Source organism: Polypterus senegalus, chromosome 6 (assembly GCF_016835505.1).
Source record: "Polypterus senegalus isolate Bchr_013 chromosome 6, ASM1683550v1, whole genome shotgun sequence".
Lineage (NCBI taxonomy): Eukaryota > Metazoa > Chordata > Cladistia > Polypteriformes > Polypteridae > Polypterus > Polypterus senegalus.
This window is the reverse complement of record NC_053159.1, coordinates 24,893,524-24,910,712: the sequence shown is the minus strand read 5'-3', so window position 1 is coordinate 24,910,712 and position 17,189 is coordinate 24,893,524. Positions and strand designations below refer to the sequence as shown.

Sequence of the window (17,189 nt, the reverse complement as noted above, 5' to 3'; positions counted from 1 at the left end):
GTGGCGCGTGCAGGTGAACGCGCGCGCGCGCGCCGCAGCTGTCGCCTTCTTTCAGGCTGGCTCGAGAGCGCTCGCGAAATCAATTCTAATTATTGAAATCACATTCTTTAGCTCCGTCCATGCTAAAGTTTTCATTGACATTAGGATACCGTGCTCTCTATTGGTAAGGGGGTCTGGCTAATATATTTTTTCATATTCAATGTTAAAGTAGATTTTGGTAACTTTTTGTTACAATTGAATGCATAACACAAGTGCTATTGCTTGTAGAGTAAAAAAAGAAAACGCCTGTCATCCAAGGACTGATTAGCTGAGGGGCAGAGTGTATTAAATTTTGTAGACATTTTAATAGCAATATGGAACATAGTTCGAGTTCCCTTGGGGCACTGGCATATTTTTTTTTCTATCCTTCACACAAGGTCATAGCCCCCTTTGTTATGCACATGTGTGTGTGCGAAAATAGCACTGGAAGAAAACGAAAAGGAAAGAAAATCCAGTAGCTGTCGTGTTTTGAAAGGGGCCCTAACGACGGAGACTTAGCGCAGAGATCCCGGCCAGTGTACGGTCCCTTGCGCCCCTCGTCTCTCCGGTCTCTCTTCTCTTGAAGCGTTGAGGGTCAAGCCGCGTTCAAACGTTCATCGTGCTAGTTGTATAAATAAAAATTCAATAAGAAATATTGGGCAAGTAGACAAAAAAAACAAAAAAAAACGGTCTCTTTCCTTTACAAAATACCACGAAAAATAATCCATCTGGTGAATGAATAATTTAGATGGCTCAAGTCGGTTCCTGTTGCTCTGCTGCGTTCGCGTCGCACTCCGCTTCTGACATCTCTCTGGTGTGTGGCAAGTCGAATTAACACGTAGCGATAGCTCAAAGTGCATTTTAAGATCTCATAAAATGAGGTTTATGGTATCTTAAAATGAAGCATCCACGTTTGATAATGTCTGCTTGATGATATCTTAAATGCATTTTCAGATACCACAGATGCATTTCAAGAAATAATAAAATGCATACAAGGTCAATTGGAGTTATCTGAATATGTATTTAAGGGTGTCTGAAATGCACAGGAAGATATTTTTAGAACTTTAAATGTGTACTGTATTGGGTAGCTGAGTGTTTAGTGCTGCCCCTTCACAGATCTGATGTCCCGGATTTAAGTCCTGCACGTTGATATTATTCTTGTAGTACTTGTGCAGTTTCCCTTGTGGCACAATCATTCCTCCATCAGCCCCCAAATATGTGGAGATATAAGGTTACCTGGCAGTCGCACATTAGCACTGAGTGTGAGCCCCGAAAATATGCGGGTTAGGTTATCTGGCAACTCCAAATCCCCTACAACCCTGAGCTAGGTTAAGCAGATTTAAGAGTAATATAAAATGTATTCGGAATTTCTGTAAATGGATTAAAGGTATAAGAATTTGTATTCTAGATACCTTTAAATGTAAAGGACTTTATTTTGCAGTACCTTTGAATGGATTTCAGAGATCTGAACAGCTTAAGTATGTGTTAAGATATCTGAAATTAATAAATAATAATAAGTAAGCAGCAAACGTAACAGAGAACAAGATACATCTTAGGAAGCAACAGAGAACAAGATACATCTTAGCGAGAGATAGTGGTAATAATAATAATAATTTAGCAGATTCCTTTATCCAAGGTACCTTAAAAAGCAATTTTATACATATATATATATCTTATGTGTGTGTATATATATCTTATGTGTATATACAGTATGTATATATATATACTGTGTGTATATATATATATATATATATATATATATATATATATATATATATATATATATATATAGTGGCAGTAGGGAGCGCTAGTGCTCCCTCGAACCCTCAGGTACCACGCTAGACACCGGATAAAAGTCCAAGACTTCTTTATTAATTGATAACATGCACAAAGCACCCTCCACACTGCTCAAACTAAATAAACACAATAATCCTCTCTCCTCCTCGCCCAGTCACTTCAACCTCCTACCTCCCAGCTCAGCTCAGTGTCTGGACTGGCCCAGCGTCCTTTTATAGCCCCTGACCCAAAGGTGTTCCTGTCCAATCAGTCAAAAGTCCCTTATTCCTTCCGGGTCAGGGAAAACAGTCCTTTTCTTCAACCCGGGAGCACGTCGTTCCTTCCTGTCACGTGTCCGTGACGGGTTATAGGGCACACAAGAGCCCATGAGCCCCCCTACAGCGACTCCCGGTGGCCCCCAAGGTATCCAGCGGGGCTGTGTATAAACACTACATAGTCCATGAGGCCCTGCTGGAACTCGGGGCACGATCCTGCTGTCGGGAGAGCTCCTCCCGGCGGCCTGGGGGTGAGGACCGGAGCACGAAGCCGGCAGTCTTCCACAATATATATACAGTATATATATATGAATGTTTAGAAGGTGCAAACACCAAAAGCAACAGAGAACAAGATAAGTCCTAGCAAGAGGGAGTGGTAATATTATTATTATTATTATTATTTTTTCTTTTTTGGCTGATGCCTTTATCTAAGACAACTTCCATATTTGGATATAATTGGTTCAGTTTCTTTTGTTTTTGCAATTGAAACAAAGGCAAGTGAAGTGACTGTGTTAGTGGCAGGATGTGAGGTAACAACCTCAGGGTCTGAACTCCAAAGCCCTAATTGTATCTGCAACAAAATTGCACTATTTCTGGAATAGTTTGGAATTATTTAATGAAAAGGTGTGTTTTCAAAAGATACCTAAAAATGAGTAAATTGGGTGCAGTTCAGATAGACAAAGGGAGATCATTCCACAACTTTGGAACAAGATTGGGGAAGCATTGCTCAGTTTTGGGACATCTGGCAAGAGGAGGTGCAGTGAGCAGACAAGCAGAGTCAGAACAGAGGGGTCTTGAAAGCACAAATAGAAATCAAAAGCCGGAGATACTGAGGAGCTGAACCAGGCAAGAAAACGTAGATCAAGACAAGAGTTTTGAATTGGACCTTCGCACCAACCAACCAGCCTGTTAAGTGACCAAAGCAGAGGAGGAGTAGGAGTGAAACGAGGAACAGAGAGTACCAGTGGAGCAGCTGCATTCTAGAAGAGCTGGAGAGGTTGGATAGCATTTGAAGGAATTGCAACAGTCCACCCAATGGAGAAACAGCACCTGCAGAATGAGTTGCATTTCATAATTAGTGAAGTAGGGTCGAAATTTCTGAATGTTATTAAGAAAGAAAAGATGAGATTGGGTTACTGAATAAATATATTTGATGAATAAAAACAAGGAGTCCAGAGTACTGTTAAGATTTCTGACTGTGACTGTGACATCAAGAGCAATGCTTAGAGACAAATCTGATGAAAGAAAATCATAAGGCAAGTATGAGATATCTAACTTCGAAAGGTTAAGTTTAAGGTGATGATCATTCATCCAGGATGAGGTGGCAGAAAGACAGCTGGAGATCAGGCCTGAAACATATGGGTTGTAAGAGGGAAATGAGAGTAAGACCTGTGCACCATCAGCATAGTGGTGACAGGAGAAGCAATGAGAAGAAGTAGATAGATAGATAGATAGATAGATAGATAGATAGATAGATAGATAGATAGATAGATAGATAGATAGATAGATAGATAGATAGATAGATAGATGTGAAAGGCACTATATAATAGATATATAGATAGATAGATAGATAGATAGATAGATAGATAGATAGATAGATAGATAGATACTTTATTAATCCCGAGGGGAAATTCACATAATCCAGCAGCAGCATATTGATAAAAAAAAACCCAATATTAAATTAAAGATTAATAAAAATGCATGTAAAAACAGACAATAACTTTGCATAATGTTAGCATTTCCCCCCATGGGTGGAATTGAAGAGTCGCATAGTGTGGGAGGAACGATCTCCTCAGTCTGTCACTGAAGCTTCTCCTCTGTCTGGAGATGATCCTGTTCAGTGGATGCAGTGGATTCTTCATGATTGACAGGAGTTTGCTTAGCGCCCGTCGCTCTGCCACAGATGTTAAACTGTCCAGCTTTATACATACAATAGAGCCTGCCTTCCTCACCAGTTTGTCAAGGTGTGAGGCGTCCCTCTTCTTTATGCTGCCTCCCCAGCAGATCACCGCATAGAAGAGGGCATTCGGCACATTGTAAGTAACATTGCCTCAGGAACAAACATAGAGAGAGAAAAGAGAAGCGAATCCAACAGTGATCCTGTGGAAAGTTTCTGTAGAGAAGAAAAGGAGGTAGACCAGGAGACACAAAATGAACGTTCAGGGGGGTAGATCTTGAACCAGTCCCAAGCAGAACCACTGATTGCAATCTGAATTAGGGAAGATATAAGGCAAGGAGTGGTTAATGATATCAAAGGCTGATGAAAGGTTGAGAAGGATAAGGAGAGAGGAGAAGGAATCCATTTGTTCAGATCTAAGAGAATTTGTGACTGAAATCAGTGCAGAGTCCGTAGGCTGACATTTGTGGAATTCAGATTGAAAATGTTCAAGGTTTTCGCAACTTATGTCACTAAATAATAATTTGGCTTGCCATACTCAAAACCTCCCTTTTCTGTCAACCCTCTAAAGATGCACAGCAGAGTGGTTTGGGCAATGCAGAAGATGTCAAAGTTTGTGGACCTTTGAGTTTAATGGACATTGCACAGTACATGGAAGTCCCTCGAGCACAAGACTTCATGAGTGTCAGGGCCTATGCATGCAAGGCAGGCCATGTCTTTTTTTTCAATTTTCTCAGCAACCATTCTTTAACTATTTAATTTTTTAAAGCCCGTTGTAGAATGTAGCATGAATGTCATCTTCATCTGCACATCCACACACCTCCACACTCTTTACCGTTATGACACTTTGCAATAGTGGGTGATCTGAAGCACATGTGAAAGGGGGACTTGGGATACTCTGAGAAGCATAAACACAAAGATACCGATATGTGTGGATGCATGTGAGTTAGCAGAGAGGCATCTTTGAGCAAGGACACCTGAAAGTGTCAGGAGAGTGGCGCGTACGCGTTTACGTATATGTGATGCACATACTGAGAATGAGTGTACAGAATGTGAGACTCAAGGAGCATAGTATGACATGTTTGAGGAAGGTTATGTAAGAGTTTAAAACACTAACTTTATCTCCACTATTATGTATTTAGAGTTTTCAAAAAGTGACTCTATAAATACTGTAAAATATATGCTTAGATTTAAAATGTGCTCTAAAGTATTTGAGTAATTTGTATTTGTGTGTGTGTATACAATATGATTCAAATGCTCAAGAACATTATAAATATGCATTTGTATGGAGGTGTCACAGTATGTGAAAGTGTATAATGAGAGTGAGTGCATCACAGCTAATTTAGATCAAGGCTTTGGATATCTGTGTGTTGAAATGCAATTTTGGGCATGCATATTGTAATAATAATAATAATAATAATAATAATAATAATAATAATAATAATAATTCTTTATATTTACTGTATATGACACTTTTCTCACTACTCAAAGTGCTTTACACACTACAATGCAATACAAAACAATTTATTTCTGTATAGCCCAAAATCACAGAAGAAGTGCTGCAATGGGCTTTAACAGGCCCTGCCTCTTGACAGCCCCCCAGCCTCGACTCTCTAAGAAGACAAGGAAAAACTCCCAAAAAGAGAGACCCTTTTCCAGGTAGGTTGGGCGTGCAATGGGTGTCAAAAAGAAGGGAGTCAATACAATACAATACAGTACAATACACAGAACAGAACAAATCCTCAATAAAGTATAATAGTAAAATAAAAGTATTACATGTACTGGGTAGAATTTAACAGTAGATGATATCCCATAATATGATTTGGATTTGTTCAGAGTCCTGGAGACCTCAGCCATCAAGCTGCCTCCCCCTATTGGCCATTCCACAGCTGGGACAGTGCTGGGCCAGCCAATCCAATGAAAGGACCCCTCTACCCCACAATTCCTGTGATCCTCCATCAGGGATGACTTTATCTTAGGCAGGCAAAACAACTGGGCAGGTGGGCAGTGCCACCAAGTGCCACATTTGAGTAACAAGAAGAGAAACAGAATAGGTGAGGGTTAGTAACAAATTATAAGTACCATATTACTTATGTTTTAGTGCTAATGACTAACAACAGACTTTGCGTCTATTCTTCTTTTTCATGAACTTACAGCATGACAGGAAACAAAAGCCGATCTCAACAGCATTAAGTAGGGATGGAGCTAAGCCTGGGCATAAAGCCAGCCCAATGCATGGTACAGTCACACATTCACTCTCTCTCTCGAGAGCCACTTCAGATTGGTAAAACAGTCCTGATTTACATGTGAAAAGAACCCAGCATACCCAAAACATCCACGGAAACACAGGTAGAACATGCAGACTCCACACAGACAATGACCACAGCAGGCCATGAGCAGATCTCAGCTGGCACCCACCAAAGCACTTGCGTCCACTGTTACTGTCGGCGCTTCTCTTGGTATTTGTACAGTTGTTCATTTGAGGGTTTCTGGGCCTTGTCGGTAACACACAATATAAGTTCAGTATTGTCTTTAGTGTAGGTCTAGTAGGCACTAGGGTGTTGCACTGTGTTAGCCATTGTGGATGTAGTGAGATGTCAAGCAAAATGACACCTTTTATTGGCTAACTGAATCGATTACAATATTAGTGAGTGGGGAGCCACTTCAGCCACCACTAATGTGTGGTATACACCTGGATGATGTGATGGCACCCATTTTTGTACCAGTATGCTCACCACAAATTAGCTGTTAGGTGGTGAAGTAGTGAGAGAGACAGCCAATTAGAGACAGAGATTGATTAGGAGACTAGAAAGACCAGGTTGCGGTGGGCAGTTTAGCCAGGACATCGGGATACACCCTGCTCTTTACGAAGGGACCTTTTATGACCACAGAGAGTCAGGACCTCGATTCTACAACTCATCCAAAGCAGGGCGCCATTTTGTTTGTGTTTAATTGTCAAACTTGTGTGCACGAGTAGACAAGTATAGGGGTGCCTCCTGCCTTGAGTTTGATGTTGGTGGGTTAGGGGCCCAGATTGTGGAAAATGTTACTAACAAAATTATACTGCAGGACACTAATAATTACTGCAGTGGGCTGGCGCGATGCCTAGGGTTTGTTTCCTGCCTTGCGCCCTGTGTTGGCTGGGATTGGCCCCAGCAGACCCCTGTGACCCTGTAGTTAGGATATAGCGGGTTGGATAATGGATGGATGGATGGACACTAATAATTATCTTCTATGAGCTTCTTGTCATGTCAAGTGCTCCTAAGAGTGCAGTGCCACCTGTAAGACAAGAGTGGTAAAAAGCAGAAATAAACTTCTCTACAGTTCAGCAAATCTTCCTTTTTCATTTAGCTTGTTTTCTAGCCTTGTATCACAATACTTGGTATATGCCAAATTATCTTCTAGGCTGGCAGTTGTGTGCTCATGGGTGAAGATCAAAGCACCTTGAAGTAATTCTTCAAAGTGTCTCTTCTAGAGTAGTGCATTTTAAATTTGTTAAATGTAAATGTCTGAGAAAGGGATTTATGCCAGGTGTTCCCATGCCAGGTGTGCCCATGTAGCTGCTGTCCCTTTCAGGCAGCAACATATCAATCCCAGACAGAGGATACTGGCTTTAGGGTGTTTTTGGAGCTCTTTGAAGTACATAAGAAGATACCTAATGAAATAACCAAAGGGAGATAATCTCCATGAAGGGAATGAATTCCACACACTCGGTTTCAGTTCACTTTTAGTACCCTGATAATCAAGATGTCTTATCACACTTTTACTGTATATATTATAGGTATTCAGGGACAGCGGTAGTTGACTGTCAGGCCTTACAAGGTGTTACTGTGTAAATTAAAAATAAATCATTAAAGATAGAGTATTGATGTTTGGTTTCAATTTTTAGGCAACCTTAAAATTGTCTCAGCAAGGTGGTTGCCTATTTCAGACGCATTATAATAGCAAAAATAAGACTGAAAAAAAGAACATTTAAATGTAAGATGGAGATGCAAGAATTAATTAAAAACAAAGTCTTGTTCAAAATTCCCTGGCTAACAGAGGTTAATACCACCACAAATTCAGGTAGGCATTATAATGCCAGGCTGGGTATTCAGTAATGTCCTTTATTATAGAGGTTGTGACTCAAGGCCAATGCAGAAACCTTAGAGACGCGAGTTTTTGCTCTGATTTGGTCACAGGTCGAAGATCACTGATCCACATAGATTGAAAGGTGGGTCTGTATGTAATTAGGATTGTCTGAAGCCATTCCACAGGGGAGGCCCCTCTTCAGCTCAGTGAGTAGGGAAGGGGTTAGGTGCTAATTTGGATGTTAAACTGTTATCTCTCAGTCTGGGTTTATACCGTTATAACGTTATGGAAAAGCTTCCTCAGTTTGAATTGGGATATTTAATTTTCCTGTCTGCGCTCCATCCGTAAATTTATGCAACATGCACACAAGTTTGGGTGCTGGCGTAGTGATGTAGGGAAATATGTGACATTTTAATTTCTATCTATCTATCTATCTATCTATCTATCTATCTATCTTGAAGAAACATGTTAAACAAACCATTTTTATCATGAAAAATTATTAGGATCTTAACAAATATATTTTGCTTGGAAATAATAGGCAGTAAATCAGTCTGTAAAATATCCCTGAGATGTTATTCACCTTATTACACTTTCTACTACTCATAGTTGTGTTTACTGTAAATCTAAAAACAGTAAGTAATATGAGGGACATTCAAAAAGTTTCCACACTTATGTTAATTCAGAAATAAATGACATCACTTTTCTAGCATCATACCAATGTTTTAATGCCATCAGCAAAAAGTTATTCTGTTTTCTCGAATCAGTTCCAGGGTTCTTTCTTCATTCCTCGTGGTCATGGCTGTAGCTGGACTTCCGGAGCGCTCTACATCGGTCACACTAGTACGGCCATTTTCAAACATTTCAATGCAGTCACAGACGACTCTACAAGAGAGAACTTTATCCCCATGCTGATCACACATGCGGAGATGAATTTGTGCTCCTGGCACACCTTCTGCCCAGAATAGTGTATGGCAGAGCACTGTTCGTCTTTGCAGTTTATAAGTTGCGCAGCCATCTTCACCACAGGGTGACAACTCTTATACTAAACTTCAAGGGCAGCTGACTTGCCAGACAGAGCCAGTCACATGACACTCTCAGACACGACCAATGACTACTCCTCCCACCTTCACCGTTTCCAATGAAAATCTAAAATTGTAGGAACTCTGTGAACGTCCCTCGTACTTTATGTAACAGCAGTTAACTTTAGCATCTTCCACTTTCCATTAAAAAAACCTTGAAATTCCTTAATCCAAGTCAGGAAATGATGATGCTGTTCAAATAATTTGGTCACAAAAGAAAAAAAAAAATATAAACCATTGCGTAAAATTTTGTAACCAAAGTCAAAATGTAATCAAATAATCCCATTTGATCATCTTCCTGGATTAATAGATGTCAAATATACTGTTTATGAAGGCCGGGATGCCTATGTGATGGAAGGACCAGGGGTGAGGACATGTTCATGGCAATACCTCCCCTGGAGCACGAGAGGGCAACCCCAAACCCCCAGATTGCACTGGGGCCACGGGCTGGGAGCTTGAAAGCTCAATTCTGGTCTTGCCCATGGTCTCCGCCAGGGGGCGCCTGGACAGTTCTGGAGCCCTGGACTCCAACACTTCCACCACACCCGGAAGTGCTGCCAGAAGAGGATCCCAGAGCACCTGGGGTACGTCCGGGGGCACCATAAAGGAGGTCGCCTCACTCTATTCGAAGAGCCAGAGTTGGGAGGAGGGAGACGAAGCTTGTGTGGAGAGGAGTGGAGGTTGCAGAGGAGAAAGGAAAAAAGAAAGAGAGAAAAAGAGAAAAAGGAAGAAGAAAGAGAGAAACAAAGGGACTGAGCAATAGTGTTGTGCTTACAAGCTGTGTATTGTGCTTTGAAATGGGGAGTGGGAAATAGAGCTGCCCCTGGAAGAAATAAAAAGTGTTATTTTGCACGTGTGTGTCTCTGAGCCTGTCTGTGTTCGGGTTTGGGGAGCCGTACGAACCCCTTTATTCCACAGAAGGGTATCAGATATACAGTAAGCAGGGTTTGACTCTTTCATGCATTTGCTAGTTCTCTTAATAGGAAGGACTACTGTAATTTTTTTTTTTCTTGCACAAGTTAATGATGTTTTAAATTTTCTCAATAATTATCTTAAGAAAATATTAAATGCACTATTTAGTTAAAGTTGATGGGATGAAGAATTGGATTTAATAAACCTCACAGGTGCCTTATCATTAGCATACTGTATATAAAGATAATGTGAGTCAGAGATGAATCTCGGTACGTATTTGTGTATAAAATGTAAAATAGTGGAAAGATAGAAAACACAGCCTTGACGGGCACCAGGGCTCATTGTTAAGGATAACAAAGCACAGTTATGTCTTATTTGCTGGCTGTAATGCACAAGATTGTTATAATAGCTTAACATTATTTTGTAATTTAGATCAGTTTCCATCAACTTTTCAGCTAATAGTATTGAACACACTGATAAAATGTCCTACATTTTGAACTTGGTCCAATTATTTAAAAATGTTGGCCAGCACTACTAACAGAGCGTCCTAAAGTCTCCTTACTATTTGCAGTCTCTGGGGGAAGATGTTTTAATGGAATCTTCTCACTGGCACTGATGTTAGAGCAAATGCATGTTGATGATTCCTTTTGTTGGTCTATTGTTCTTGGTCACTGTGTAAATCATAAGTTTCCCATAGGTCAGTGGCTATTTTAGTGTCAATTGACCATTGAAACAGCTTATGAAAAGGTTGCCCTAACCAGTTGGGCCTGCTCATGTTTTATCTCAACCGATTCCCCTTTGCTGTGAGCTTTTCTTGACTTAACACATTTAACATGGGGTCTAAAAGTTGGGCAGATAGAATAATCTATGCTTTGTTAAAATGCATTTTTTACTTAAGAATAAAGTAATTGTTATGAAATCTATAACTCTGCTCATCAATATTTTTTTTTCTCAGCAATGACATCCCTGTTGGTGTGATGAGATCAGTCCTGAAGTGTTGTCAGTCTCTTTAGTAGACAAGCTTCTGACTTACATCTTTTTAGCTGGATCAAATAGGTGGCATAAATTTCTGCAACCTAGTGATGATTTGAAGAGATCATCACCCACCAAGACGGCATTGTTTCAGGTTTGTGTACATTAACAAAATGTATAAAGTTTAGTGTTAGTCATTTAGTGTGTAGAGATTACAGTTTGCCAAGATAAATTGGGCTGCGTCCTGAGCGTCTAGCTGTGCTTCAGAACCAAGTTCATGAATAACAGTAGCTAAAATCTCTTAGTCGGTTGGTGGAGAAATGTAAATTATAAAGACTGTAATAGTATGGTCTTAGAAAAAAGCTTATTGTCGTGTACTTTGTTTACACTCGATGAATTTTCATAAAATGAGATGGGTTGCGGCATTTCTTGAAATTAATTACGTTTTATTGTACATAATGTGTTTTCAACAAATCTATGAGGTAAATACTTAAGCTTTGTTAAAGTTTTGTGTCATTGTCTAATGGCATTAGGATAGTTAATCAGTTTACTAGTAGACTGTGTGCTTCTGCGTCTGTATTTACATTCAGTTTGCTTGCTGCAAATAAAAAAGTAATAAAACACAATTGAAATATCTGGTCTTACCCACCCAGTTTTGTCCAAGTTCACCATACACAAATCTCTCTATGCTTTCACAAAACAATTCATAAAAAGCATGTATGCATTCCTTCCAGTTTATTGATAAAAAAATTATATGATCAGTCAAACTAAATTGCAGAGCCTAGTACCGTATATACTCGAATATAAGCCGAGTTTTTCAGCACCCAAAATGTTCTAAAAAATGTCACCCTCGACTTATATTCGAGTCAGATCCCGCTGCCTCTGCCAACCAAAACAGAAGGCTGGAGTGTACCTGTACCTGGTTTGGTCTGCGGGCGGTAGAAGAACTGCTGCGTGCTCTGTGTGGTGCTGTGCAGCCTCTGTGAGACTCATTCCAGGCTGTGTGCTCAATTAATGAGCTGATGCCTCAATTAATGTACAGTAATTTTATTGGTATTTATTCTGATTATTGAAACTTACCAGTAACTGCTGCATTTCCCACCCTAGGCTTATACTCGAGTCAATACGTTTTTCCAGTTTTTGTAGGTAAAATTAGGTACCTCGGCTTATATTCGGGCGGCTTATACTCGAGTATATATGGTAAGTTAATTTAAGCTGTGTCAATGGCAGCATTTCAGGGAATGGTTTTTAAAACCACTCTGTTCGTTTAAAGAGGGGGAATTGCATTTGTGTCTTAAATTTCTTTTTAAAATGATCACTCCTGATACTGTTTTGTAATTTAAAATCTAACTATTTTAGAATTTTAAACATTATTTGTGGGCTACATTTTTAGGATGGCATGATATTGCAGTGATTTGTGCTCCTGGCTCATGGATCCTAAATCTTGACTTTAAGTTTAAATCCCATGCCCAGTCACTGCCCGTGTGAGGTTTGCTGTCATGATTTGTGTTTTTTAAATTTTTACTCTTAATTCCTTGGTCTTACAAATGCACCAAGGTGTAATTTTGGGTGTTTTAGAGGTCAAAGAAGTCAATGGTTACATTTATTTAAAAAACAAAATATGTTCTTTTGCAGAATTATTTGGTTTGTGCCGCTATTATGTGTGGTTTTTGTATTTTTCTGGTTTCCAACCTGCTGGTAAACTGGAGAATTGAGACTGCGTGGTGTGTGGCATCATTATCTTGACGGCGTAAAGGTCATTGCTGTGCACGTCCTGGTCGTCCAAGTTTGTGGATTGTCACTAAAGTACTTTCCTTTAACTTGTACTTCTCAACTATAGCTTTAGTTTTTCATTTTTGCTTTTGTTTTTCTAAACACCTTCTGGTTTCTGACCCTCTCACTCGGTTTACTTTTTTATTTATTTAATAATATTTAAAGAGTAAACCGCAAGACAATTATTTTATTTTTATATTATGTACATTAAAGAACCATCAACAACTAACCAAATCAAATTAATAATTTTATCAACAATTATTATAAAAGTAAAGTTGAATAAATTGGACTCTGCAGCTGCATGAGTAAAAGGTAAAGTACCTCTTCCGATTAGCGGAAATAGCCCAAAAGTTGATGGAAATCTGTACCTAATACTTGTATGCAAAATTTAGTTGACCTAAGTGAAAGCCTTCTCAAGTTATCATGTTTACACACACACACACACACACGGACATACTGTAATTCCAAAAATGGTATTTTCAAACTCAAGGAGGTCTAAAACATTGAGTTTCATCAAAATCTCGAAATCGAATTTTTGGACGATTCAATGCTTTCCCTACGAGAAATCAAATTGGACTCAGGGATGTCTAAAACGTTGAGATTCACCAAAATCTGGTCATCGAGTCTTTGGACAGACACACACACAGACATAATTTTAAAAAATGGTATTTTCGGACTCAGGGAGGTCTAAAATGTCGAGACGAGGATTCCAATACTTTCCCTATACTTTGTATACGAGAGAGTCAGGGAAGTCTAAAACGATGACATTTGTCAAAATCTCGAAATCTAATCTTTGGGCGATTACAATACTTTTCGCTATACTTTGTATACGAGAAAGTAAAAAGAAGCATTAGCATGAAAACAAGAATAGATTCAAGATCCCTGAAGTTTAAAAGCGCCAAAAAACTTTTCAGTTGAAGAAATTTATTTTGCTTTAAAAAATTGTTAAAGTTTTCCAAATCCTAGTCGTATTAATTGATGGTGTAACAGGCTCCAGCAACCTTGAACTGCATTAAGTAGCTTTGAGAATGTTACATTATAAACCAAAAATCTTATTTTTGCAGTCCTTGAAAAAGAATACAATGTAGAAAACAAAATATTTAAAAGTATGAAGTCATTATTTTTAAGAATTTATCCCCGTTGGGTCAGTAGTCTATTGAAACACCATTTGTTAACTTATCACATCAAAATGGAGAATCCTTCACAGTAGATTCAGTGTGCTGAAAGAGTGCCGTGTTTCTCAGTATGATGTTCTATTCATATTTCTGTCAGTCTTGGCAAGATTTCCTGTTCCTTCTGATAAAAAGCAATGGTGCGGAAGACAAGTATGGTGTGAAGCGTTCAATTTGCCAAACATATGCAACATACAGTATAGGCCAAAAAAAGTCCTCTTTGTTCTCATTAGGCCACAAGACCTTCCACCACATATCTGAAGCGTCATCTTTAATCTCAGCCATTGACATATGTAAGTCATTCAGAGACCAATTAATCCTGCATGTGCTTCTGTAAGAAGTGTTCATGAAAAGAAAATATTAATGTTTATCTACAGTATATACCCGAAACATGCTTTCACCAAGCGACTAAGAGTTCAAATGTTAAAAAACAGCAAAAAAGAAACATACCCAAAGCACTGATATACTTTATTTAAAACGATTGATGTTACAAAGGCCTTTGCTGTTTTCAGTGGGAAATCATGAGTGACTTCCTAAAACAAACTATTTCCTGAAGGGCAAACACAATATGACTGGCCTGAAAAAAGGAAAGAGAAAAACTGAAATGTACGTACCAGACAAACACAAGCAGAAAGATGTATCTGTTTCACATTTAAAGCTTAAGATAACAAAGAACGAATGATTATTGTAATACTTTATCAGGATGACTGTATTAAATGTTTGCTCTGTCTATCAGTGTTCTTTTGTAACTTCACTAGTCACGTCTTAGCAACAGAAACAAATAACGGTATTGTAATGACACAAAAATATAACTGTTAAACCATAATTGCAAGTCTCAAATGAAGCCAATTCATAAAACAAAACTGAAACTAAAATCAGTATAACTCAAAGTCCAAAAAAAAAAACAAATTCAAGGATTCAAAGAATACGAAAGGTGCTGAGAGTTCCTAGCAATAATGCAATGAAGGAGAAGAGTGTCCATTTCACACGTGGCATACCAAAGCACTCCTCAACTCTCTCACTTTTCCAAAACCCTCTAACAACATACATTTGCTCCAAAGTCTCCTCCTGATTTTCACTCAGCCATTCTTCTCTCAAGGGTTAATATCAAGAAGTGGCCGCCTTTGCTACAGGCCTGTGATGTCAGATGTCCCCCCAGTAGAGGGCCAGACCTCTAAAACAGCTGTCAGAAATGTATTCGTTTTTTAATTTTAAAGTTGGTATTTTGCTCTAATCTGTTATTATTTTAAATTTTGTGTTGACTTTTTTTCTAATGCCCACAGTGCCAGCTTTTTTTTTTTTTTGTAAAAAATGTCATGAGGCTACCATTTTATGACTGCAGAGGTGGCATGTTGCCAGCCAACGTAATGGTCATGAGCACATGGTCATGGTGCTATTATGTCATAAAAGATGGTGGCCCACACTGCACAGTCTCCGAACTTTGATTTAATCAAATGAAAGACTTCTTAAAGACTTGGGAAAATAATTACTGCTTTTGACTTGCAGTTTATTTTATGGTTTCGAATCTGGGTTAACCTTATAATGTGGAGCAGGATTAGTGACGATTGCTGTATATAAACTCTGTCAAACAGCCTACATTATTTTTTGGCTGACTCCTGTAAGAACTTCCTTAAAACGTCTCTGCTGCCTTATCTGTTCCCTGCTTTTCCTACTGAACACGTTAGCGCTTTTTTTTTTTTTTGCTTCAGCTGTTTATTCCAGTAAAGGTCCCTAGCAGTTAACTGTTAGAAAGTTTTTCTCGTGCCTCACCCATGAATGGACAACCTGGAACAGCTTTCCCAGCTGCCAGCCCGGGAGGATTTATCTTTGGCTTTATTCTTTGCTAAGAGGGTGGAAGGGGAGGTCAGGCATCTCGGAAGAACACTGCATGTTTCTATTAGGGCCGCCACACTCTCTCTGTCAGTTCCAGAACATTCTTTAGTGTCCTGACTTTCAACATTGGTGTTCCAGGTTCTCTCCATGACAATGTGGAAATTGTTTTAAAATGTTGCCATTTTAGTAGTCACTTTGCACTTGACACCTTCTTGCCAGCCTTGTACACATCATAACAATATCAGAAAGCACTTAATAGTGTTGTGGGGAACAGCCCGGACACAGACAGGTAGACATGATCTTATAGCACCACACACATTTATTTACACTAATATTTACAACAGTGACACACACACATCCCAGTGCCGCAGCACCAATCACACCAAAGTCCAGGCCCTTACATAATTCCTCTTCTGGTCCGCATTCACTCCTCTCCTCCGAGCTCTGTCCTCTTCCACCCGACTCCAGCCATTGAATTATACACATCCGAATGTGCTCCAGGTGCCACCTGGCAATCTTCCACTGGCACTCCCCAGTGTGGCGGAAGTACTGGCTCTACATCTCTAAGCACTCTGGGTGTCCCTGATCCTCTTCCCCCCAGCACTTCCGGGTGTGAAGGGCTGAGGTCCAGGGCTCTGTAGGCATCGAGGCGCCCCCTGGTGGTGACCACGGGCCCCTACAGGGCTGAGCTTCAAAGTTCTGTACCCGTGGTCCCCAAAGCCACCAGGGCGGTCGCCCCCTTGTGGTCCTCCTGGGCGTCCCGGCTGGGTACCACCCTTAGCCGCGTGCCACAGTGTATACAAAATAGCAAAACCGCTGACAAAAAGATATCCTTGCTATGATAACATGCAACATAACGGAACACATTCTCCAATCCACTTGTTTATTTGCACCAAAGTTTTTTGCAACTTTATTCAAATTTAAAATCATTTTTTTTTTCTCTGTTCTTAACATAATTCTTTTTTTTGTAAAAACTTGATTGCTATGTATTGATTGTAATAAAATGAATAAATAAAAATTAAAAAAAAAAAAAAAAAATCATTTTTCGTTTTTTGCATAAAATATGTTAGAGAACTTTTCATCTTGTAAGGTGCAACAATAATATTCTGTTTTCTATTGTATAACCCTAGAATATTCAATTTTTTAAGTGCAGAATATTCCGACAGCCAACTGTGCCCAAACTGGAGAGGGGAATTTTCCCTCCGGCAACAAGTAAAAGCCTTAGGGATACACCTTCCACTTGACCCAGATTTCTACAGTCGGTAAATCAGATTTAACAGTTGGTCTGAAAAATAGCTATACAGTGTTGAGGAGCATTTTTAAAGTGCACAGCACTGCGAATAAAATCGAAGATATATTCACCTTCCTATGTACTGATATTCAGTTGGTTTGATAGGCACTTAAATCACTT

General features: G+C 39.4%; 1 protein-coding gene across 3 annotated transcripts in view; it reads left to right on the top strand.

The window, feature by feature from the left end:
- Nucleotides 1-17,189, top strand: part of casz1 (castor zinc finger 1) — a 600,579-nt gene that overhangs the window by 233,354 nt on the left and 350,036 nt on the right. The window contains exon 1 of one of the 3 annotated variants that reach the window (XM_039755611.1): nt 11,026-11,154. The exons of the other annotated variants lie outside the window; for them this stretch is intronic. The gene's annotated coding sequence lies outside the window, so the exon portion shown is untranslated. Of the gene's footprint in view, nt 1-11,025; nt 11,155-17,189 lie in introns of those variants that run through there. 3 annotated transcript variants of the gene reach the window in all.